Source organism: Amblyomma maculatum, chromosome 2 (assembly GCF_055883805.1).
Source record: "Amblyomma maculatum isolate TAMU_Amacu chromosome 2, ASM5588380v1, whole genome shotgun sequence".
NCBI lineage: Eukaryota > Metazoa > Arthropoda > Arachnida > Ixodida > Ixodidae > Amblyomma > Amblyomma maculatum.
In genome coordinates, this window is record NC_139345.1 from 226,397,098 (window position 1) to 226,418,313 (window position 21,216).

General features: G+C 45.7%; 1 long non-coding RNA gene across 1 annotated transcript; it reads right to left on the bottom strand.

Annotated features, from left to right (window-relative positions):
• Positions 1 to 13,735: 13,735 nt before the first annotated feature.
• On the bottom strand, positions 13,736 to 20,972 carry LOC146201432 (uncharacterized). Its single transcript, XR_014704883.1, has 3 exons — positions 20,838 to 20,972; positions 19,350 to 19,475; positions 13,736 to 14,772 (listed from the first exon to the last, which is right to left on the bottom strand). It is a non-coding gene; the product is annotated as an uncharacterized LOC146201432 (long non-coding RNA).
• Between the last annotated feature and the right edge of the window lie 244 nt (positions 20,973 to 21,216).

The window sequence follows — 21,216 nt, forward strand, 5'->3', positions numbered from 1 at the left end:
AGCGCCCCGATTCCCGTAGCATCTCATAGGCGCACGGTGATTTGGAATGCCATAGGATGGCTTGCCTGATTGTCTCCTCTGACCAGCGGTGATTTTCCTTATCCAAACAGGACAGCTGTTCTTTTAGAAAAAGAGGGTGATTTTCGTGTACTTTCTCCTGGAAAACAGAGAATTTGTTACTGTATTTAGTGCGCCAATCCTCAGGCTTAGGTTGAAGAAGCTAGTTTAATTATGTGCAATGGTACCTGAAGTATTGCGGCATTAGCAAGCTGCGAGTATCCGCTGACCATGGATACCTTTTTCTTCAGTTCGGAAGCTTGTTTCTTCAAGATACAGTTCTCTTTTGGAATTCTTTGTTCTTTTTGTTTCGACGTCTTCGTGGCCGCTTCTGTAAGGCGCATCTTTTTTGAGGTCAGGTTTGTTTGTGCCGACACCGACCGTTTCTACCGTCCAGATCTCGATGTGACGCCGTTAGATGCAGAGGGTTCCGCGAGAGCTTGCTCATAACTCGCTGTTGGAGAGGGTGGACCTAAAGGCTCAGAATTTTGACTTAGTTGAGAGGACGATGGAATAGGCAGTGTTTGTCCCCTGTGAAAAAATTAAAAAATTGAATTTTAATATATATTCATCATATATGCGGTTTAATAAGTAACTTTTGTGGCGTATATGGCGTTCATCGTTGTCGTCTAGGTTTCCTCTTGGCGCATGCAATGACCTTCCAGTTGGGATCACAAGTGGCGTAAAAATAATCAGGGCACGGCTTCACTTTTCAGCACCCAAGCCTGTCCTGAAATCATCAGGTGCACACTTTCAACCGGTCTGTTGGCTGCCAAAGCTGGTTTTCTGGGCCTTCCCAAAGGAAATAAAAAGAGAAAGCAAGATATAATATAAAGTTGTTGTTCCCCAGCACACATATTACTATTACTGTTTTCTAAAATGCTTATGAGCATTTCTTGTTGGGCGAGTTGATGTCTATTCATTATAAGTTTAACTTATAAAATGCTTATATTTGGCGCATATGATTGGAACAAGTTCCCCAGTGTTTAAACGTAAAAGACTGATGCAATAAATTTTGCATTACAGTTAAAGAACAGATACAGGACATATCCTATGCTCCGCTAGGGTGAATGGCTCTATTTGATGGTCTACAAGCTCTCATAATTAATCATGCTGCAATACTAAATCCATGGTACCCGTTGCATACAGTTTGGTTTCAATATTTCTCCACTGTTCTAATTTGTAACCTGCCTATCTCATTATTTTGTCGTCTAGCTGAAAGTGATGGGAGATTTAAAACAGTTTTCACCTTTTCTTGCAACATTCCGAATCCACTGGTCCCGCACACAAGTCACAGGAAACTCATGAAAGCTTATGCCAGGCATTTTTCCATGCTCAGATTTGCAGAATGGTATGCAGCAGTAAACCATTCTGCTTGCTTTAGCTGTGTTACTCGCTTTATGCCATGGAACAAGTATGTCGCTTCTAAAACGAACACAAGAAAAGCAAACGCAATCGCAACTTGTCTGAATTTGCGCTAAATATAATTTAAGACGTACAACTGCTACATCTACATTTTTCCCGTAGTCTGCCTGTCGTCTGCCACAAAAACATTTCCTGTTCGTGAATGTCTGTAGGGTCTTGTTGTTTTCTTCGGGCACATCATTTTATTTTATTGCACGGCCGGTCTCGAGGGAGAGCACGCTTCTCTTCTCTTACGGCCTCACCAATGAGGTCTGTTTCCACCGCCCGCCGCGCCTCGGTGGGGTCGCCACCGCCCCACTGCTTGTAAAGAACATCATCTTGTAAAGAACATATCTGGGTATCAGGAACAATTGCCGGCATAAGGACATGGCTAGGGGTAATTTATTTAGGAACAGGACATCAATGCAGGCAAGAAAACAGGGATCTTGTTGAATGTCTCAGTAACGATATAAGCCAGTTTGGAAACGGGGCCAATATTATTCTGCTGGGGGACATGAACGGCCACATCGACGATCTGGATGGATACACGGATTGTAACGGAAAGCTAATGCTAGATTTCTGTGAGCGACACGATCTAGTTATAGTAAATAGAGAAACAAAATGTGAAGGCCAAATCACGTGGGAATTCCGCAACAGGCAGACGACCATTGACTATTGCCTAATGTCACAGGAAATGTATAGCAAGGTCACAAAAATGGAAATAGACGAAGAAGGGGAGTGTAGTCTGGGAAGTGATCATAAACGTATTAGTATGCAGATGGGGCCCTTGATGAAAAGAGAAATGGAACTTAGACAAAACGTAAATGCAAAATTAAACGACGATCAAATAGCGCAGATAGCAGCAGACATAGAGGAAGCAATAGAGAGAAGCCCCATGGAATTCTGGGATTATGACCAGGTAGAACTACTCATAAGGAGGAAAATTCTGGAGGCTAAAGTAGCAAACCGCTGGAATGGAAAGAGAAAGCCACGGAGCTGGTGGAATAAGGAAACCAGGGAAGCTATTGAACAACGACGGGCTGCTTCAAGGGAACACCGAATGGCAAAGAAAGCACAGATATCTCAGGAGGAAATCGACCAAAAATGGAAATCATATCAACAAAAGAAACTTGAGGCACAGGCCCTCGTCCAAAGTAAAATAAGGCAGTCCACCGATCGCTGGATGGCTAACATACACGATGCCTCTAGAGGCGGAGCAAGAAAATTCTGGAATCATATAAGCTGGCTAGGGAAGAAGAATCAAAGAAAGCAGGTTCGGATTCAAGATAACGAGGGAAATTGTTTAAAGGGAGACAACGCAGTGAACTACATTACATCAGTTATAGCCGAGTCATTTAAGAGCGACGATAGGGTAATCTCCGCAAATCAGGAAGCAACACAAGGTAGCAGAATACAAAACAGCTTAGAACTGACCAATCTAAACTGGAAAAAGGCAGAAATATATACTCCTAAAAGCACATCTACAGGAATAGATGGAATTCCGATCGAGCTGATTAATGAACTCGGTCCAAAAAGTAAGGAAACGTTGTTAAAAGCTCTGGAAACAGTCATAACGAATAAGGAAATTCCGGACAGCTGGCGGCATAGTAAAATGAATTTGATTTATAAAGGAAAAGGAGAAAGGATGCACATAAAATCCTACAGGCCGATTACTATAACATGTGTTATGTACAGGTTGTCCATGCAGGCGGTGAAATTAAAGGTGCAGTCATTGGTAGAAAGTAACAAGATACTCGGAGAACTTCAGAATGGCTTTAGAAATGGTAGGCGCTTAGATGATAGCCTGTTCGCGCTTACCCAATGCATCGAAATATCTAGAGTGGAAAATAGACCTTTGTATTTGGCCTTCCTGGACATCAACGGGGCGCACGGCAACGTAAGCAGGGAACTGCTGTGGAACATATTAAAAGAAGAAGGTATCGGTTATGAGATAGGATCGGTTATGAGAGTTCCTACAGGAAATATACCGGGATAACACAGTCGAAATTACATGGGAAGGGATAAGAAGTACGGAAGATGTCAAAGTATGCAAAGGATTAAGACAAGGCTGTCCTCTATCACCGCTGCTGTTCATGCTTTATATGATAAACCTGGAACGGAATGGAGGATACAAGACAGTAACCTAGGTTTTAACCTGTCTTATAGATTAGGTGGAAAGGCGGTAGAGCAGCGCCTCCCCGGTTTGATGTATGCAGACAATATTGTGCTGCTAGATGAGAGTCTGGAAGAATTGCAAACTCTAGTTAAGTATTGCGGACACGAAGGGGACGCTCTAGGCTTCAGTTTCAGCGCAGTTAAGTCGGGTCTGATGATTTTCAACGGCTCAACTGATCAGGGTCTTAAAATACAAGGCCATGAAATACCTAGAGTAGCAGAATATAAATATCTGGGGGCATAGGTAAACGAAGGATTGGCATACATTGGAAAGCATGAGCAATCACTTAAGGCGAAAGGGCGAAGGAATGCTGGGATAATGAAGCATAAGGCATTGTGGGGATACAATAGGTATGAGGTTTTGAGGGGTATTTGGAAAGGAATTATGGTGCCCGGACTTACTTAAGGAAATGCGGTTTTGTGCCTAAATTCAGAGGTACAGTCGACATTAGAAATAAATAAGAGATCCGTTGGACAATTAGCACTAGGTGCCCACGGCAAAACCACAAATGAGGTGGTACAGGGAGATATGGGCTGGGCATCGTTCGAAGTACGGGAAGCTCAGAGTAAAATATTATTTATTTTATTTATTTGTCTTTACCCTCAGGGCCATACAGGCATTTCAAAGGGAGTGGGCAAAAAGAAATACAGGAAAAAAGAAACACTGCAAAAGTCGGGTACATAAATAATGCACCCTATAGTGGTATATACAATATTAGCTATGAAATCGGCAATAATTGTATTAGTAGAAACAAAACTAGTAGTACTTATACAATGCAGGTTAAAGCTTTGCGAAAGTTATTTGTATCAGTAATAGATATAAATTCATTAGAAAGATTGTTCCATTCTTTGGAATTACGGGGATCAAATGAGCGTAAGAAAGAATCTGTTTTGCATAAAGGGATGGCTACTTTACAGGGATGATCAATGCGATGCGATATGTAATAGGGTGTCTGAAAAAAATTGCTGTGTAAGACGGAATGATAATATAACTTGTGGAATAGGGTTAGCCGGCAAACTTTTCGTCGTGAAGCCAGTGATGGAAGACGCAAAATAGTTTTCATTTCTGTGACACTTGCTCCTCGGTTATAGTTAGAAAGAATGAAACGAGCAGAGTTATTCTGAACGCGTTCAAGTGCAGTAATTAAGTAATCATGGCTAGGATCCCAGGCCGCTGCTGAGTATTCTAATTTTGGAAGTATTAAAGTTTTATAAAGGACTGATTTCAAAGTAGACGGGGCGCTGGAAAAATTACGTATCAGATAACCTAGCGTTTTGTTAGTGTTGTTGATGATGTAATCTATATGAAGCCGCCAAGTTAGGTCGGATGAAATGTGAATGCCTAGGTATTTATAAGAATGGACGCTATCAGGTTCATTGTCATTCAGAGTATATAGAGGGGACGAATTAGCAGTATGGGTGACACGCATTACCTTGCATTTGTTAGAGTTTAGTTCCATCAGCCATTGATTACACCAATTGATTATAGCCGTGAGGTCGCGCTGTAGAATGTTAATATCATTATCGTCTTTTATTTCACGAAAAATAATGCAGTCAGCGAATAAATGTATGTTAGATGACCCATAGGATGGAAGATCGTTTATATATATTAGGAACAATAACGGTCCGAGTACGGAACCCTGTGGAACACCTGATAGTACATTAGCAAAGGATGAGTTGTAGCCGTTAGCGCAGACATATTGTGAGCGATTGGTGAGAAAGCATTCGATCCATTTGAACAAATTAGTGTCAATATTTAGCGGAAGTAATTTTTGAAGAACAACTGATGACAAACCTTATCAAATGCTTTCGAGAAGTCTAAAAAGATGCAATCAACGACTGATGACTTATCCAGTATATGATGTAAGCTATTTGTAAAAGAAATTAGTTGAGTCTCACATGAATAAGTTTTGCGGAAACCATGTTGTGCAGATGAGAAAAATGAATTACTCTCAAGAAAGTTCACGAGTGTGGCGATTATGATATTGTGAGCCTTCTGTGGACCTTCTTTCATTTGTACATGCCATCATCATCTTCTTTCATTTGTACATACCATCATCATCGGCCCGCGGCGCCGGCTCTGGCGCGTGCCTGGGTTGGTGACCGGATTAAAACGCTGGACAAAACTTCGCTGTCCTTGCCGCCACGACCTCGCCGTCTTGACCTAGCCTTCTTCCACAAGTGGTGGAGGTGAGAATTGATCCCCTCGCTGTTTTGTGCCCTGCCTCTCGCTGGAGCTACGTTCCGGTCGCTGTTTACCGCCTGCCACCATCGTTATGTCTACCGAGAGCACCCACGAATCGGCAGGACCCTCTACCTCGGCTGCACCACCCCCTCCGACTATGCCCGCACGACAACGCGACCCGCCGCTGTTCGCTGGTCGTCGCAACGAAGACGTCGATGACTGGCTGGACACCTATGAACGCTGCAGTAACTACAACCGGTGGGACGACGCTCTAAAATTTCTGAACGTTTCCTTCTACCTCATTGAGGTCGCCAGAACCTGGTTTATTAACCGCGAACCCCACACCACTAACTGGACAACATTCAAGCAGCAGTTCCGCCAATATTTCGCCGACCCAGCAGTTCGCACTGAGGTCGCGAAGAACAAGCTCGCCTCTCGCCTCCAAGGTCCCGATGAGTCGTACGCGTCTTACATAGAGGCCATACTTGCACTCTGCCGGCGTGTTAGTCCCACCATGCCGGAACCTGAACGCGTACACCACATCTTAAAAGGAATTAATTCTGTGGCTTATAATACCCTGATTGCCCAGAATCCTTCTACTGTTGACGCCATTATTGCGACCTGCCAACGCATCGACCAGCTGCAGTCCTCCATTGCAGCCCAGCATTGCTACTGGCCCGACCTATGCTGACCTGGATCTACGGGCACTGATTCGAGCCATCATCCGGGAGGAGCTCCAAGCCCTCAAGCCTTTCTGTCGACACGGGTGCGATCATTCTTCTGTACCTTCTAATGACGCCGGTCTACGCAACATCATTAAAGACGAGCTGGCAACAATCACGCGACCTATGCCGTCCGACCCTCCTGCACCCCGCCAAGCATCGACTTACGCGCACGTCGCAGCATCACCCCCTCCTTTTGTTCCGCCGCCCCAACTGGCATCGCCCTACAACCACATCAACGCCGTGACGACGGCTCAGCCTACGCCACCCTATTACGCACCCTGGCGCCCCTCTCGCCCAGTGTGCTACTACTGTGGAATACGAGGACATATATCCCGCTTCTGCCGTCGCCGTATTCAGAACGAGCGGCGTGGTTATGACGCATTCGAAAGTGACGTACCCTCATATTATCAGCGACGACCTCCTATTTCCAGCCCACCTCGAAGATCATCCCCACCTCCAGAATCCTCGTCTGAGCCTCGTGGAACCCATGCGTCCCGACGTCGGTCCCTATCCCCATACCGCCGCTCACTTTCCCCTCTCCGACCCGCAACAACTCGCCCTGTCCGCCATCCGGAAAACTAAGCGTTGCAGTTTCCGGAGGTCAAACTGCAGTCTGCGAACTTACCAAAAGTCCTCCAGATCGCCCGTATAATGTGATTTCTGTTTTCGCTGAAGGATTACCGGTCGAAGCATTGATTGATACAGGGGCTGCAATTTCTGTCATTCACGCTGATTTGTGCTACCGTTTGCGAAAAGTTACGACACCATATGATGGGCCTGAACTCCGTGGAGCCAATGACGTTCCTTTGCGCCCTTTAGCAAAGTGCACCGTACGAGTTGTTATTGACGGCGTCCGCCATCATGTGCAGTTTGCTGTGCTCTCTCCATGTGCGCATCTGATGATTTTTGGATAGGATTTTTTGTCAACCGCTTCGGCGTTAATTTCTTGTGGCGACCGTGTTATCCATATGACAGACAGCGATTTTTCATCTGAAGTTTCTGGAAGACATCATCCCCTCGTTGCCGCCGCTGATACTGTTCTGCCTCTTCAGTGCGAAAAACTGCTTACCGTTGTTTCTGACCACATCGCTGACGGGGACGTACTCATCGCACCATCTTATCGTCATCTTGAACGCGGTATCGCCTTCCCGTCTAGTCTTGTGAGGTTCTGCAACGGCTCAGCGACAGTAGCGGCCACTAACACTTCACGTGAATCCCTCGTGCTCCGAAAAGGAACTTCTCTCCCCTGCAAGGTGGATGTTCAACCTTTGTCCTTGATGGTGCTCACCGCTCCTCAGCCTCAGCACCGTGTTTCGACAGACGTCTCTCTTTCTGTTCTCACAAAGACTATTAATCCTAACCTCACGCCGAACCAACGCCAAGAACTGCTGACATTGCTTCGACAACACCAAGCCATTTTTGATGCCACTTCCCCACCACTGGGACGGACTAGTGTTGCGCACCATCGCATCATTACTGAAGGTAACTCTATCGTTCGCCGACGGCCTTATCGGGTTTCCCTCTCTGAACGAAAGGTAATTGAAGAAAATGTAAATGACATGCTCCATCGCAATATTATTCGTCCCTCGACAAGTCCATGGTCCTCCCCAGTAGTGTTAGTTAAAAAAAAGGACGGCTCGGTACGCTTTTGTGTTGATTACCGCGCACTCAACAAAATTACCCGCAAAGATGTATACCCAATGCCAAGAATTGATGACGCCCTTGACTCTCTCCAAGGCGCCGAATATTTCTCGACTTTGGACCTCCGCTCAGGTTATTGGCAAATACCTATGCACGAGGACGATAAAGAAAAAGGCTGTGGCTAAAGGTACGTCCGACGGACCCGATCAATGGTCTTAAAGGTACGTCCGACGGACCCGGTGCGTTTTTCTTCGGGATACGACGGACGGATCCGGGAAATATTTTTCAGAGGTACGGCGGACGGACCCGATCGGTAGGGTTCTTCCGACGGACCCAACGCATTTTTCTCCGATATGGGCCTTGGGATCCGTCGGGAAAGCCGGACGGATCCGAGATCCCCAGATGTGGTTGTAGCAACAATATGGTAGCCATATGTAGCCAAATCGAAGTTGGTATGAGGTGTACGGTGGCTAGATGGGTAGGTGTGCCGACCGGCAGGGCACAAAGCGTAGTTCCGCGTGCCTCCGCTTCATGACGACGAAACTGGCGCTGCTGTTCTCCGCCCGGTGCTCACCGGCGGATCGTCTGCTACTTGTCGCAATCGCATCGCGCGTTTTGTTAACCTCATTTTTGTTTAAAAACATTGCTTATTACTTGCGTCATCAGTCAAAATAGTAGCTGAAACTGAGACTTTTGCGGTCTGGCATTGAAACAATAAACAGACGACACTAGCTACCTGTTTTCTCGTCTGTTTGCTATCTGTCATCGTCCACATGCAAGCGCCGTAGCGGAGCAGGCGCTGCGCTTTTTGTGAGAAGTGATCGGAATGAAGACCAAAAAGGACACAACTTGTTTCGCACCCTTCTGCAAATCCGGCTACAAGTCATCGAGAAAAGGACTGAAAGTCTCGCTGTTTTCGGCGCCGCGGGATCCCGAACTGTTCAAAAGGTGGGAGCTTGCTCTTCATCGTGCCGACAAGAGGTTGCAGCCACACTCCGTTGTGTGTGAGCGGCATTTTGACCAAGAGTGTATCGAACGGCATTACAAATATATGATAGAAGGCAACGTTGTTAGCCTCCCACGTTCTCACCCACGATTGACGAAAGATGCCGTGCCTTCTGCCCTGCCCGATGCTCCTGCTTACCTGTCAAGAAAGGTGACCGCGAAACGAAAGACGAAGAATTCCACAGGCTGCCGCCCAACCAAGGCTACCAGAAGTGACAGCCACGACCTTGAGACAGTGCCGGACGATCCAGTACCTTCAAGCTCCAGTGAAGGTATCTCTACGTCTGTAACCGAAGTGTCACCTCGTGCGGTTGACATTGACTTCACCACCTGCACGGTATCCCACAGCGGCTGGACACATCACTCTATTGAAGATTCTGGCGCCTCTGCGTTCTCGACTTGCAGAAAAAGCGGACAGAGCATCGTTCTGGTGAAAGTAATACTCCTGGAGCACTGTGCGTCAAAACTGCGAGCCACCGTGTCCGTGCAAGGCGCCGTAACACAGAAGCTGGATTTGGAAACTCGTGAACAGGTTGGGGACCTTTGACTGACGTGGATGCCATGATTCCATGTCAGGGCATAAAATGCAATGACCAACTTGACACCGTCCTCGCGAAATCCAAGAATATAAGAATCCACGGAAACACAACATTCAGCTCCAAATGCGTCGGCATCGCCACAAGTCAAGGAGACTCCTGTTTGCATTGCCGATACGCAAAAAAGTTGCTCCTAAATCAGCTGTCGTACAAAAGAACAAAGGACCGGAGGTCGAGGGAGCGCGAAAAGAAGAGAAAGCTTGTAACCGCAAAGTTCAAGAGACTGAAGCAAAATATGTTTACTCTTGAGACAAAACTGGAAGAGATGAGGAGGAAGAACTCAAAACTAGAAAGCTGCGCGCTCATGTCAAGAATAGAAAATTTGCCAGTAAGACAACAGTCACAAGTCATGGCCTGTTTAAATGCTTCAAAGCGGAAAAGCACGAAGGGTTTTAAGTACCAGCGCGAGTGGCTGCTCGAATGCTTGATAATGCGGATGAGGAGCAAACGGCTTTATGAGCACCTGCGCAAGGAGAAGATCATGCTGCTGCCCGGCAGAACGTGTCTCCAACGGTACCTGCGCGGATTTCGAAGCGGATTCGGCTTCAACAAACGGGTGTTTGCTGCATTGAAGGAAAAATGCATATGCATGACGGAGCAGCAACGTCATGATGGATGAAATTAAACTTTCCGAGAACCTGACGGTCAGTCACTACGGGAAAGTGAACGGTTTGGTGGACCTCGAAAAATTTTCATCTAGCTACAGCTCAGAATTGGCGGATCACGCCCTAGTTGTTCTCTTCCAACCATGCATTCACGGGAAAGTGGCACCAGGTGCTTGGCGTTTTCGCCTCGAAGGGGAACGTGAAAGCTGATGTGCTAGCAAAAATTACGGTGGAGGGTGTGATAACAACAGACGCTGCTAGCTGGAATCGTTCCATGTGGCGTATTTTTGGAATTTCTGGGAAAGCAGGACAAGTTAGAAAGTCTCGCAGACTTCGCCTCTTTTCTGCAGCTCAAACCTCCGCCTATGATCGGTTGTGAGGAGCATAAGATTGAGATCACTAACAGCGTCGTCAAGTTTTACTCTATCATGCGCCTCCACTTCTTGGTCAAGAGCAAGAACCTGGCCCGTGAAAACGCGGGGAAAAAAAAAGAAGACACCTGAAATTAAGACGCGTGCTTTGAACGCATAGGCATGATTTTGGGGTGTGTTACTTCACTGACTCAAAAACACTAATGTGTGCATGTCATTTATTGCACTTTCAAAAGTTCAGCTAGAAGATACCGTTTTGCAATACAAGCTTATGCACTCGTTTTATTTTATTTATTCGCAAGGTCTGCTTACGCCCATGCACACGCATAAATCACAGCTGAGCAATGTGTTAATATATATTCGCGTTGCCTTGTGATGGCGTGGAACATTTAATGAAAAAAAAAATTAAGAACGAGGAAGTGACATAACAGTGTTTGGAGTTGCAAAGAAATGACACTTAACATAGTGAAGTTCTACGTCCTCATGCGATTGCGTTTTTATGCCAAGTCGCTAAACCAAGAGCAGACCTCTAAAGCAGAGCAGGTAAAACACCTAAAGCTGAGGAGCTGCAAGTAATCGTGTACACGATTACTTGCACCTCCTCAGCTTTAGGTAGAGGACTTTAATCATTCTGCCTTTCTCTTGTGTGTTTTCAAATTTAGCAGCTTAATTTATTCACGGCCTAGTACAGTTCATTAATGTTCTCATATAGTTCTGTACAGTTTTATACGTTTGTACCATATTCTTGCACTAAGTCGCGATTTTTTTTTTTCACGTCGTCCATTATGTGGTTTCGTTCGTTGCTATGTGCTCTCATTCATTCATTTCGTTTTGAGTAGAACTGCCAGTTCATATGTATTCGCCCACATTTAAATAAAGTTATCAGTAAGCGCTGGCATAATTTCTGTCTTCAAGCAATCTTAGCATACCTCTATTTACATGTGACGCAAAAAGTACGCTAGCCTAGCCTAAAACACCATTCACTGCGTTTTCAGTACATGCGAGCGTCGATGGAAGACTTCAGTCTAGCCCGCATAAACCGGTGCATCAAATACTAAAAATTTACATGATCATAGAAATACGTTCATTCGTCATTGAACCTCCCGCTAGTGTTCGAGAAATAAAGTACTCAATACGTTCAGGAAATATATCTTGCCGTTGCTTGTCAGTTCGTCGGCAATCTGTATCTTGCATTGCCTGTATTTGTATTGCCGTTCCCTGACGACGGCCGCTTATTTTATAGGGAACTAGTTGTTTTGTTCATGAACATAACCGTTTTAATACATTTAGACAAGCGTGTGGGAGCTAAAGCGACACAATTCATTGCTACGCGCCTTCGGAGTCCGACTGAACTAGCGGTGACGAAGGCGGTTCACCCAGCTGTCTGCTCCGCGCTCATTGCGCTCCTCCTGCACACAGCGCCCTCTCTCCTGTCATCGCTGAAACGACCAGCTCGCCGGCGGCAGACGGCACACTTCTCAATTCTAGAACACTATACCTATGCTGCCAGGCCGCGAACACAGAGAGATGGCACCTTAGCTATTGGTAGCGCCGCCCCGCGGTGGCGGTGGGAAGGCATCACCGCGGCGGCCACGGGAGCGCGCGCCCTCGACACACTAGCCACTATAGTGAAGATATTCAGACAAGTGCAAAGTAGAGTGGAGCGCTTGGTAGAGCCGCAAATGGGACGTTATATATGGAAACACCCTTTGGCGATACATATTCTAGAGCGATACCTCTTGCCCCTTGCAAGATGGCGGATGCCGGCTTCACTAAAGTTACGGTGGCTAGATGGGTAGGTGTGCCGACCGGCAGGGCACAAAGCGTAGTTCCGCGTGCCTCCGCTTCATGACGACGAAACTGGCGCTGCTGTTCTCCGCCCGGTGCTCACCGGCGGATCGTCTGCTACTTGTCGCAATCGCATCGCGCGTTTTGTTAACCTCATTTTTGTTTAAAAACATTACTTATTACTTGCGTTATCAGTCAAAATAGTAGCTGAAACTGAGACTTTTGCGGTCTGGCATTGAAACAATAAACAGACGACACTAGCTACCTGTTTTCTCGTCTGTTTGCTGTCTGTCATCGTCCAACATGCAAGCGCCGTAGCGGAGCAGGCGCTGCGCTTTTTGTGAGAAGTGATCGGAATGAAGACCAAAAAGGACACAACTTGTTTCGCACCCTTCTGCAAATCCGGCTACAAGTCATCGAGAAAAGGACTGAAAGTCTCGCTGTTTTCGGCGCCGCGGGATCCAGAACTGTTCAAAAGGTGGGAGCTTGATCTTCATCGTGACGACAAGAGGTTGCAGCCACACTCCGTTGTGTGTGAGCGGCATTTTGACCAAGAGTGTATCGAACGGGATTACAAATATATGACAGAAGGCAACGTTGTTAGCCTCCCACGTTCTCACCCACGATTGACGAAAGATGCCGTGCCTTCTGCCCTGCCCGATGCTCCTGCTTACCTGTCAAGAAAGGTGACCGCGAAACGAAAGACGAAGAATTCCACAGGCTGCCGCCCAACCAAGGCTGCCAGAAATGACAGCCACGACCTTGAGACAGTGCCGGACGATCCAGTACCTTCAAGCTCCTGTGAAGGTATCTCTACGTCTGTAACCGAAGTGTCAAGGAGGGATTCTTATCAGGGAGCACTGCAGAAGGCCTCCGAGTCACGCTGTCGATCACTCTTTCCCTCTTGGATTATCTGTCGTCCAAAATAGGCTACAGGTACTTAATGACCGCCAGACTAAGTCAAGACATCTTGGAGCAACTGTTTGGGGTTTTGCGACAAATGACAGGAAGTAACGACCATCCAACCCCCGTTCAGTTCTTGATCTTCATAAACACTTTGGAGTTTATGAACTTGGCCAAGTCACCTGATCATGGGAATGTTTCACCCGGTCTACTAAGCATGCTTGCTTGACACCGATGATGTCATAGCAAAAGCAGAAACCCAGCAGAGGTATGTGGACGACTTACTGGACATAGGGAATGTGCAGGCGGCACACGAAATGCTCAGCGCTTGACAACGACCACAGCAGCCTAGCTGGCGGTAGGAAAAAGTGATTCGCGGCTGATTTTCTATTTGGCAGGATACGTGGCGCGAAAGTTTCTTTCAAAGACTAAATGTGCCGATTGTGCCACTGTTTTGCTGGCATCGCCACCCAGACGGCCATAGACGTCCGACGGTCGACCGACGGACGTCCGTTTTCGGACATCCGACGGAAGTCCGGTTATGTTCGATATACGTACAGCGGACGTCCGTCGGACTATCGTTCGTGGATCCGGATCGCGTCCCACGGACGTCCGACGGGCAGCCGGAGGCGGACATTCGGACGTTTCCCGGAACATCCTTGCAGGGCCCGCTATTGGTGTAAAAACTTGCCAATAACATTCGTGTAAAGCTCAGCAAGCATGTGCCATGGAAATTTCAGTCACATACTAGTGCTCAATGCCTTTGTCGTGAGAGTAAAGCAGACAATAGAATATGCAACAGGTTCAAGTTTCCTGTTGTCTGCTTTACTTTCACACACAAAGCACTGAACAGCAGTGTGCAATTAAAACTTCCATCAAAGAGGCACATATGCTAGCTGAGCTTTACACAAATGCACTATTCCTGAAAACATGCGAAGTGCATAGGCATACCAGCATGCGAGGTTGTAAAAAAAGCATTTTTTTTTGCTTTATTGCAAAAACTGCATGCATAAATAGTCTACACTAAAAAAATATCGATGTTAAGGAATGGCATGGTAAAATGCAGGCCAACTGGAGTATTAAGAATCTACTTGAATAATTTTTTTTAATTATCCTTGGCCGTGACAGCTCTTCCCTTGTGGAGGAACAGGTATTTATTGAAACCTAATATTTCGGAATTAGCGAAGAGATGATCGAGTTCTCTGTGGGCGGCCTCCGCAGGCCGGGATTCCAGGAGCAGTTACTATCCTGTGCATTTGCTCGATCAGCTGTTGCTGGTCTTTCAGGCCTCAGATGGAAGAGCAGGTTGGGCTCCTCCTGCAATAGAAGGGAAAATGAAATTCAAGTTATCTGTGCTGAACTTTGATTACACATCTCCAAGGGCAACTGCCAGTTTCTCTCAATTGCTTTTTCCAGATGGCACTGTACGCATGCATCTCCATTCAGAACTGTCACATACTATATCGAAAGGTCATATAACTGCAGCAAAACCTATGCAGAATAACAAAAGATACAAACATAGTTTGACCAGAACCTGGCATTCAGTATTTTAATGTTTTTTGTCGTCTCTTTGAACATGCCACTCTGACCAAACATGGCATGTTATGTTTGCTGCTATGCACCCTCAGCAATACCCAAGACATGGAGTTCACATGCAGAGAAACTAAGCATAAAGGATGCTCTATATGAACATAAAGCACAGCCAGAGCATTGCAGAGTTACACAGGTACGCATTTGTGGCAGAAACCTGCATTTTGAGCGGTTTAACAGGCGGATTTCTAAAGTCATTGTTCCTGCTCTGAAAATAAGTGATCAATAATAACATCATTTAAAATTGTTACCTTTTTTTCTGTAAACTGCACATTTCGCTGGTTTCCATGTACCCTCTACCGAAGACATTCCCTGGGCGTGTCAGGGGTATATCGACATCAAAATCTAGGCTACAAGCGTCTAGAAAGCGTCTCCTTAGAGCAGCTGCGACGAAGTAACTTATCTGATAACACGCAAGCTGCTGCAGCAGAATAAAGGTAGACATTTGACATGTGGCTAAAGCCCAATGTGGAAGCATAGCCCGCCGCAGTGATTGCGCAGTGTTCATGCTTCTACAAGAGTTAAAAGTAAAGTTGTTTACCAAGAGCTCTATATGTGACATTACAATAGCAAGGCTTATAGTTACACAAAACACAAAAAGCTGACAACCACAAGCTCCTGATGTATTACCGGCAGCATGCAGCATGGATGTTAGTTACTGAAATATGGTTGCATAATTCTGGCAACCAGCTGTGCATGTATGTCATGGATCTTCAACTACGCACAACAGATTACAAAAAAATAATGGTCTTTATAAATGCAGCCAGCTGTTCACAAGAAACACTGTAGCTTTTTTTATGGGGAAGGTAGTGGGCGCCAAAGAAACTGCCCCTGTGAAGGCGCCTAATTTGCCCCTATGTAATATCGGGGACAAAAGTTTGTGGACTACACAAACTGCAATCAAAGCACATAACTTTCACATCGACCAGGAAACTCGGACCATACTTGTCGATGTGAAAGTTGAACGTGTTCTTTCATGTGTGCAAGAGAAATAAGGTCACAATTCGTTTATATCGCGATTCTAGTCCAAAATCTCCAGACATACTGTCCAGAGACTTTCGCCCCCGCAGTATAAGCCACCACTTGGGTAAGAGATTAGTAAAAGAAGTGTATAAAAGACATTAGTGCTGTTGGACAGCCATAGCTATAAAAATGGTATTGACATTGGAGTATTGCCTTAAGCAAGCCTAGGGCATTACAAAAGCAAGCGTTAGTGTCCGCTGGTCCTCATTTGAACGAACAAAAAGAGGGGGGGGGGAGGGAGAAATCTACCTCACTACATGTTTTGAGTGACACCAAGCTGCAGTTAGCATTAAAGATATCACACAGTTTTGTGGAAGATTTGGGAGCGCTTTGCTGCTTTCTTACAGGATTGGACAAAAGAGCTCACCATCTTCAGAAAGGCATGTTATATAGAAATGAAAATAGTGAATTTACTGCATCTGGCCACAACAACTTACACACGGAGAGGAAGATGAACTGAAAATTTTATACATGAATGTACGTATTTACAACAGGTGAAACAACGACCATGATCTATGCCGAAGAGGAAAGATCAAAATCTAGCTCAGAACGAGTTCTCCAGGCCGCGGGGCCGTTTCATTAACTTCGGGACTCCGCCCACATTTCTCATCCCCAATGACAACGAACTCACACATGAGAGGCTAACAAACATTTTGGCATGTCTTTCCACTTTCATAAGGTTCTTTACCCTCTCCCTAATACAAGCAATGCAAAAGGGACAAAAAATTCGTTTCACAACAAACGGAATTTAGAGAATGGACCTCGAAATGATTGGCTCACTAGGTCACATGCCAAACTCTCTCCCCTAGGAAATAAAAAAAGAAAAAAAAATTAGAACCCATCAAAACGGTGTCCCACGTGCACAACTATTGCCCAAAGCTCGCACCCTTGGCGGCTCCTTTTACAGGGCAATTATTGCAATTATTGGCGTCCGAGTCAGCACCATTGCGGACCACATCAGAAGAGCCAACCCACATCCTCCCGCTCCGCATCATACCGTCACTGTTACACACTTGCCCTTTTTCAACGCCGCCATCTCCCACCATTGTTGACATCCAGGGTTGGAATCCTCAACGAGACCCCATTCAGCGCGCCTGCACTGAATAATGGTCACTTTTATGGGCTCCCCAACAAGGAAGAGGGCTTTACACCCTTCAACCTGACAGTGTTTTTTATTTGAACGATAAGCAATTCTTCCAAAAGAGGTGCTCGTTTCAAAGCTGTGCTGCCTCCGGGTGATTGGTCCAGTCAGCGTACTAAGGACCCCTTAGTACGCTTAGTACTAAGGACCCCTTAGTTGTATGCTGTTCGTAAAGCTCCTTAAATAAAAATGAGCCCCCTACATGACACAGCAACGAGAACAAACTGCCTGTCCCCGCGTCTTCGAGTGCGACAGCAAAGTCCTCGGAAGAGGGGACTTCTTTCCCTCTCTGCCTACGTTTCCGTTAAGCACTGTAGCTGCTGTAGCTGCCTGTCTGTGCTCGTCTCTCCGCCTCCTGTCCGAGGGCAAGTGGGAGACGGCCGCAGCTGGGCACTGAACAGGTGACCCAAAAAGAGCAGACTAATAATGGTGCCTAGCATAACCACCGATCCCTTACAGAAATCATTAAAGAAATGAAAGCAACACATCAGATAACGCTTCAATGTTTCTAAGTGCAAAGTCGACAACTCCAAGTCATATAAATATATGTACATCTCCGCATATTAACTAGACAGAAACAGTGCAGAGTAAACTAATAATTCAGTGTCTAGCAACACTATTAAAAGGGGATAAAGGCTACGGGGGGCTACGATTATTAGTACCGTTTTGCCTTTAAACTACAATAACATACTTGTTGCAAGCTTAAAATCAAAGATTCACACCTGTCCCACCCACAGCAATGGAACACACATCTGACTCAAGCCTGCAGAGAAAGAGCAAGCTAGACTATTACGGACGCACCCTTGGTTGTTTTTCTGGCATTTCTGAGGGTGAAGAATCTGACTTGTCAGTAGCATGTATATGAATAAGAATCCTATGACAGTAAATGCATCAGATTTTCTGGAGTGGCTTTTCTTTGCTGACCACATATGAGGTGAGCTATAATTTATCCAACTTGGCCTAGGTTTATTCTATGAATAACAAAGCTATAGCAGGTACACAGTCATCCACTCAGGCTGAACATGCGAGTGCGTGGCATGCACTTTTTGAGATGCCACTGCATCCATCGCAGCCGCACACCGTAGCGAAGAGGCAGACAACGTGAAGTACCAGCCTCTAGTCCCTCTACCACCACTGGGGTCCCAAACTAGGGACCCCTTGTTTTTGTCAGGACAGGCCCCCTCAGTAACCTCCTGTATTTGTATCTGATGGATATGTTTTCCACCACCACCCACAATACGCAGCTGCGCATCATAGCAGATGTGAAGCAACAGCTCCTGGTCCTTCTACGCATAATCCACTTTGCCTTGATGCATGCCTGCGCACCATAGTAAAGAGGCAGACGACATGACACAGCAGCTCATGGTACCTTTACACATGAGCCCCCCCCCCCCATTGTACTTCGATGCGCACCATAGCATATATACAGACTACGTCACACAGCAGCTCCTGGTCCCTCTATGCATAAGCCATTTAGCCTCAATACGCACCTGCGTACCTGAGCGAAGAGGCAGACGTGAAGCTGCAGCTCCTGGGCCCTCCACGCACAAGCCACTTAGCATCAATGCACGGCTGTGCACTGTAGTAAAGAGGCGAAGGATGTTAAGCAGCAGCTCCTGGTCCCTCTACACATCAGCCATTTTGCCTCGATGCACATCTGCACACCGTAACAAACAGCCAGATGTGACAAAGAAGCTCCTGGTTTCTCTACACATAAACCACTTTGCCTGAATGCACGTCTGCACATCGGAGCAAAGAGGCAAATGACGTGAAGCTGGAGCGGCTGGTCCCTCTACGCACAAGCCACTTAGCCTTGATGCATGGCTGTGACGGATGCATTGCTATTTTGCAAACTGCATGCCACACATTCCCATTCAAGCTAAGAGTGGACGACTGTGTAAACGTAAAATACTCGTTATTTACTTCAATGGACAATGACAAAAAGTAACATGGTGGACAATGTAAAAAGAATTTGCTGCATAAAGTTTGTTGAAACCAGTTCTACATCCTACATGTAAACAAGCTAAAACCTTAATGTCGAAGGGATGTCCTGTGTGTTTAAAATCATCATGCTCAAACAACTTCAACAGTGAGAATCATGATTCAATATTAATAATATAGATAATGATACAATACTCACTTTTAGCCATACCAAAGAAATGAGAATGCAAAGGGATGTTGCTGTTTTTCCCCCGTGGATGACAGTTTTCCATGCTCAAAGTGCTGCTTCCTGTTGGCCTACGAAATCGGCTACAGCAAATGGCATCTGAAAAATTTTTGGAAGCCTCATGCTAGTCTTCAACGAGAAAAGCATTGTACACTAAAAGCACCAACTGCGGTGGTGTTTTTAGGATGACTAGGTACAGGCTTTGCTGTAGCAAGCCAAATGTTAGCCTTCAATAAGGAAAGCATTCCCATACAGAAACAGAACACAAAAGCTTTTACAACACATTAAAAGCATCAATTGCACAAATGCTTGTAAGATGACCAGGTACAGGTTTCTGCTATAGCCCACATCATGTGACCAGCGGTTATCAGAAGCCTTGTATGTGAGCATGATGCCCTAGATTCAATTTATGGCTATCACTGTGTTAACAAGCATGGGTTTAAAGCTACTTTAATATGATAATCTAAGAACATGGTAAGAGCTTTCAGTGCGAGACATAAGCTCAGTATCATGCACTATAAGGTGCTGCATGGCTCTAGTGTAGCTTTGGCATTATCTCGCTGTCAATAATGCAGTGAAGTTCTGAGGAGCCTTTGAATATCTGTAAGGACAAAGCAACAACAATTTTGTTTTCATCTCACTTTTGCTCAGCTCGTGTTTTTTTTTTTTTTTTTTTTTTTTTTTTTTTTTTTTGAGCCCGCGGCTTGCATGGCCTCCCAGTATGCCTGTTTTGCATAAAAGAAGGCATTGCAGGCACCAGAGCTCACAGCCCAACTGTATCGCGGTGGCGGTATGTCAAATTCGTGCCAGAACAGCGCAGAACAACGGGTCAAGAAAAAGACAAGTGCTGACTTTTTTTTTTCTCTCATCTCCTTGTCCGGTTGTTCTGCGCGGTTCGGTCCCACATGCATAACCAATATGCGCAAATGTGCTGGTTTGTCAAAGCTGAAGGAGAGTACTAAACCTTTAGTCATTTAGTAGCTACAGCCGTTCCTTCTAGAAACTGTAGTTGCCGTAAAGCTCAAGAGAGAAAGATCAGCGGCTGTCCATTAAAAAAAAAAAAAAAAAAAAAAAAAAAAAAAACTCGCGACGTTTTCACAAGTGTAGGCATGTCGCACGATAGGCTCGAGGAGTGCAAAAGTTTTCTCGTATAGTTTTTACAACTCAGCACGTTGAGCATGGTTAACAAATTAAAACCTTTAAAGCTCGGGCAGGCACTCCTTTATCAGAGACAGAGAAGTTGCGCGGCTTACTGGCGCAGCGTCCAGTAATGCCGAGAAAGATGGCCCTCAGACTTGAGGCTGCACTTTAGTTAGTCGGCGCGGAGCCATCCTGTCAGTCTTGCCTAAAACACTCGACCGTTCGGCTGCTGTACAGAGCTGTTTCCTTACCCAAAAGCTCAGCACCATCGGTGCATCGAAAAGTTCCACTAAAGAAACAAAAGTTCGGTGAAATACTTACTTTGGAATCGGCGGGTGAACAAAGCGTGCTTGCCGCACCAAGCCACAGCAAAAACAATGCTAGCAGTGCATTACAGCCATAGGTATTTGTAACTGCGCAGAAAATGCAGAACACGGAAACGTGAAGCCATCTTCCGTGACTAAACTTCAACTTGTCAGGTGGATTGGATTGGCTCATTTCAGATTTTTTTTGAGAATAGGTTCGGTTTCGTTCTTTTTGAGCTTGCTGCTTGCTGCGTCTATTCAGCCACTGTTTAAAATTTCACCGAAGCATCATGATAGAAAAATGTTTAATGGCCATTTATCTTTCAATCAAAAAATTTGGATTGAAGAATTCAACGATGAAACATGCGGAAAATAAAAAAAAAACTGTTTAATGG